Source organism: Capsicum annuum, chromosome 4 (assembly GCF_002878395.1).
Source record: "Capsicum annuum cultivar UCD-10X-F1 chromosome 4, UCD10Xv1.1, whole genome shotgun sequence".
NCBI lineage: Eukaryota > Viridiplantae > Streptophyta > Magnoliopsida > Solanales > Solanaceae > Capsicum > Capsicum annuum.
Window position 1 is genome coordinate 1,560,897 of NC_061114.1, and position 5,614 is coordinate 1,566,510.

At 32.7% G+C, this 5,614-nt stretch overlaps 1 pseudogene; it reads left to right on the forward strand.

The window, feature by feature from the left end:
- Window positions 1–1,428: 1,428 nt before the first annotated feature.
- LOC107855240 lies at window positions 1,429–5,272 on the forward strand (annotated as a pseudogene).
- Window positions 5,273–5,614: the final 342 nt, after the last annotated feature.

Sequence of the window (5,614 nt, forward strand, 5' to 3'; positions counted from 1 at the left end):
GTTATGATAAAAAAATGATGTTTCCACATTTCAATTCTAAGATGATTTTTTTTGTACGCTAATCGAAAATTGATATTTTATTTTGCTTAAATTTTTATCTTCATAATAAAGAACAAAACATAATTTATTAAATACTTTTATTTGTACAATAACAAGTCATTAACAATAAACATTATGCCATTTTATTTTTTAATACTTAGTGTATCCTTTAGTAATAATATTAATATTTTTAGTAATCGAGCAAGTCTACTAATTTTTTATATATAATAATAAAAAAATTCTCGCCGTTGTTGTCGCGTCTTTAAGGCAAAAGGCAGAATGTGTGTTTAGGTGTCTGGGTGGCACTAAATCCCTAGGAATATTCAATTATAAATTGAAGATCAAGGAATGTTACTATTGACCGTAACTTGTTATTACCTCCGTCGCATTTCATGTGTCGTTATTTTTATTTTTCTTAAATTCATTAAAGAAAAAAAAATATCCTTATTGTAATTTTATAAATTTTAAAAAGTCATGACTCATTTTTTAAACTCCATATCTGATTAAAAAGCTATGTATTGCCATTTGATCGGATACGAAATTTAAGAAATAAGTAATGATTTGTAAATATTACAAAATTATTTCTCTTAATGTTTACATTTTAATTGTCTTTTCTTAATAAGTAAGACCCAATAAGGATAAAATGAGAATGATGTCATCAAATGAGAAAATGTGATTTTTTTTGAAGGAATCAAAAAGAAAATAATGACACATAAAATGATGAGACGGAAGGAGTATTATAAAAGGCTTAGATTAAAGGGTATTTTTTTTAATTTTTTTTTTGGTTTTCCAAGGTAGCCGTGAGACTAATCCTCTGTTTCTCTGTCAGCATATTAAGCGGTAGAGAACTGGCCACAGAGTTTGCTCCATAGCTGGCAGCCGTGAGACTAATCCTCCATTCCTCGTGCATTAAACGGTAGAGAACTGGCCACAGAGTTTGTTCCATAACCGGCAGTCATGAGACTAATCCTCTGTTTCTGTGTCAGCTCATTAAGTGGTAGAGAACTGACCATAGAGGTATGCGCTAGAGAACTGGCTACAGAGTTTGCTCTGTAGCCGGCAGTAGTGAGACTAATCTTTCGTTTCTCTGTCAGCGCATTAAGCGGTAGAGAACTGGCCACAAAGGTTGCTCCATTCGTCAAAGGCGGGGATCCAACCCCAAACCTCTTGATTAAGGGACACGACGCTGAACCACCTCTAGTGGTTGATGTTGTCTTTCATTTGATGCTTTAGCCATATGATGGGCTTAGAAAGAATGATGTAGTAAAATATGATTCAAACCACTGAAACAGACAGGTAATCCTTTATTAGAATATATATTTGATGGTTTCATCATTAGAAGATCCAAGTCTCTCTCTCTCTCTCTCCACGTACCAGTAGAGAGAGAAAATGGCGAATACAATGGTGGACTTTGTGAACAATAACTTGACGCAGCTATTGATGGATGACAAAGATCTGATTACTGAGATAGAGGATGATGAAGTGGAATCTCTAACTAGGGAGCTTAATTCTGTGAGAGTATTTCTCAAGGATGCCAACAGGAGTCGTAGCAGTAGTCCAAGTGAAATTCTGAAACATTTTGTTAAAGTATTCAGTACAGTAGTCAATCAAGCTGAGAATTTGATTGATCAATTTGTGATTGAAGCTAAGTTACACCAGAAAAAAACGCATACAAAAGTTCTTCGATTTATGCTATGTTGGTAAGTATTTTAATATATACATGCTGGGATAAGTTATCCCGGGATAACAATTTCCCAACCAAACGACCCCTAAGGTTCACTTTGAATTTTAACACGAAGTTTTTAATAGTTTTAAAATAAAATTTATAGGAGTATTTAAAAACTCAACTATAAGTTACAATAATAGATAATTTAAAATATTTAAAATATATATCTATAATTTATATATATTTATAATATATTAAAAGCGTAAAAAAATTAAAAAATATTATTTGAACTTTTTACCTCCATTAAAAGTCTCTGCTTTAGACAGAATTATTTTTTTGCTATTTTTCTAATATTTAAGAGATAAAAATTAATTAAATATTTATTGTAAACCTTTTATTAGAAGTCATCAAAATTAATGATAATTAATAACATCTTTTATTAGTCTAAGAATTTTAAATCGACTAAAGTAGATTTTAAGAAGATTTAAAAAATTTAGAAAGAAATATTTTAAATATAGAATTTTTTTAAAAAAATAGTCATACTACAAATATGGTTCAAATCGATGTGTTTTCTTAGCCTCTAGTAACAAGGAAAAACGATACTGCATGACAAATGTAAAAGTGATGATCCATTAACCAATTCTGTTGGTAAAATATATATGTGCTTACAATAAACTATACGTTACATTTACATTATGATATTAAAGTGTGAAGGATTTTTGAGTAATGATTTGAATTTTTTATGCTTCGTTAAAAACCTTCATAATAGATAAAATCATCTAATTTTAAATATTCAAAAAATACACGTGCGAGGCATGTCCAGCTACACTAATATGAAAAAAGTATGTTAAAAAGTATGTTAAAGATAGAATTGGTTGAATCTCGAAATCTAAAAAATAAAAAAAACACAAAAATTTAATGAAGTGCTATCTGTCTTGTAATATCTGTTCAATATACTAAAATAAATATCGAGCAATATTTGTCCAGTTTAAAAAATCAATCAATAATTTGTTATTTTCTACCTATTTTACCCTTGTTATTAAATAGTATCATTTATTATTAAAATTACTCTATTAAAAGATAGTAAAATTATTCCTATTATTTATTCTCTCTCCGTTCACTTTGTAACTCTATTAAAAGATAGTAAAATTATTCCTATTACTTATTCTCTCTCCGTTCACTTTTACTTATCACTATTTTTGTAATTGAAATTCTAGTTTTATTTATCACTTTTTAATATATAAATAAAATAATTTTTTTTTCTATTTTACCTTCATTAATTGTTTATGCTCATCATTTTTAAAATATATTACACTAAACATTAATTAATAGAGATAATATGGTAAAATAGTCATATCAATTATTATTTTTTTAATGTGCGTGTCATATTAAAAAGTAACAAGTAAAAATAAATGGAGGAAGCATTTCTTAATTTATGTATCAAATTAATAGTGGACAATTATTATCGGACGAAGAAAATACTTTTGTATAAATTTGTGTGGGCATAAATGAAATTTGAAGATTAAATTTTGAGATTCAAACTGAACATATATATCCCGATCATTATTAATTAATTATACATGTATGTTACTAAAAATAAATACTGCACCAACAATAAACCTAGTATATTCCCGCATAGTGAGGTGTGGGGAGCAGTGGCTATAGCAACAACAACCTCACAGTGAGGACTGGGGAACAGTGGCGGAGCCAGACTCCAGACTTTTGGTAAGAACTGTTTAAAAAACAAAGTAAATAAAGCACAACAGTGAGGTCTGTGGAACAGTGGCGGAGCCAGACTCCAGAAAAGTTTAAAAAACAAAGTAAATAAAACACACCTGCCAAGGTTTGAACCCGAGTTGTTGATGCAAAAATGCACACTCTTCACCACTAGACTATGCTTCTCTAGCTTGTCAAGGGTGTACAACAACATGTATATAACCATAAATATCTATATTTAACCTATATACTCGAAAAAATTTTCTGACGAAGGGTGTTCATCTCATCACCCTTCGTCGGCTGTGGCTCCGCCATTGCTGGGGAAGGGTAGAATGTACGCAGTTCGTGCCACTACCTCCGAAGAAGTAGAGAGGCTGTTTCCGATAGACCTCGGCTCGATACGTTACTAAAAATAAATATTTAATAATATTTATACAGTTTAAAAAGATTTTTTTTTTTTGGTAAGTACAGTTTAAAAGGAGACCTACTACTTGACATGTCCACCTAGTCCCCAGAAACATTAAACAATATCAATATTTGACTGAGGAGGCTCTAGTTGAAGAAGTACGGAAACATTTGCTGCCCGAAAGGTATCTGGTTGTGTTGGGTGATTTATGGACATTGGAAGCTTTGGAAGATGTCAAAATTGCTTTACCCAACAACCTGAAACGTAGAGAAAGCATGGTGGCTTAATATGTGTTGCGATGACTGCCCTCATCATTTAAAATTCCTAACAGACGATGAATGTTGGGAGTTACTACAAAAAGAAGGTTTTCGACAGGGATAAATGTCCCCAGGACTTGGAACAAGTTGGGAGGCGCATAGCTAAGCAATGTAAGGGGCTGCCCCTTGCAACTTTGGTGATTGCAGGAGCCCTAACAGGGAGAGGCAAGACAAAAAGTGAGTGGGAGAAAGTACATCAAGGTGTGAGTGAACGCATTACTAGTAGTGATTTTCGGAAGACCATGAGATTGGTGCAGATGAGTTATGATAGTTTGCCTTTCAACTTGAAGGTTTGCTTCTTATATTGTGGTGCTTTTCCTAGAGGTTCCGAGATCCCTGCTCGGAAGATAGTCTGGCTGTGGATCGCAGAAGGGCTCGTTGAAGCCCCCAAAGAAATCAACTCTTGAAACTCTAGCAGAGGAATACTTGAATGAATGAACTTGTCAGCAACAACTTACTGATGTGTCTGAAAGCTGAAAGCTGCACACAACATGTGTCTGAAAGGTGTCAAATTCTGAAAAAGTCGGGTATTCGTGGGGAGATAGAAGAACTGGTTGGGCTGTTCGAGAATATTGCAGCGTTAAAATGCCTTGAAAACATGAAGTTATCGAATTTGCATCCTTCAGAAGTTGGGAAGTTGTTCCTTCCTCCAGAAAATATATTCCCCAAGAGTTTGAAGAAGTTAACCTTATTAGGTACCATGTTGGAGTTGGGTGATATGATTAAACTTGAGCTATTGCCAGCCCTTGAAGTCCTCAAGCTAAAAAAACATGCCTTTATGCATTGAACAGACAGACTTAATTACCTGGAAAACTTCTAGTAATGTCTTCCGGAGTTGAGGAAGGCTTCATCTTCGCCGGTTAGACAAGCTTAAGGAAGTTCCCATAGAACTTGCCGACATACGCAACCTGCAAAAGATGGAGCTGAAGTATACAACAACCACAACAGCAGTTGAATCTGCCAAGAATATAAAGACAAAGCGTGTACGCTCTGGATACACTGGATTTGAGTTAATTCTTCCCTAATTGCTTTCAATTCTCTAGTATTCTCCGAGGCTCCGAGTAACTGGGGAGTTTTTGGCGTTGAAGTTTCTGTACAAATTGGTTGTATAAACATTGGTTTGCTAATATTCTCCTACTTTTTTTTTTTTTTTTTTTCTGAACATTAAGACTCCTCCTCTTGGCTTGTATTCTATTTTATCACAATTTCGTCACCCTTTCCTCCAAGTTCCTCTCTTTCTACATTTTTTTTTTTTTTTTTTTGGTTTCCTTTTTTTTTTTTTTTTTTTTTTTTTTTTTTTTTTTTTATAAGTTCATTTTTTTTTTTTTTTGCCCAACATTTATAATTTGAGGGCTATGTGGATTCTCAACCATATATATTTTAGTCTCAAGAAAATATAATTAATTCATATACTTTTTTTCGTTTTTTCATCCGGTATCCGGTGCCTGCATTGGAGCCCCGACTAATCCA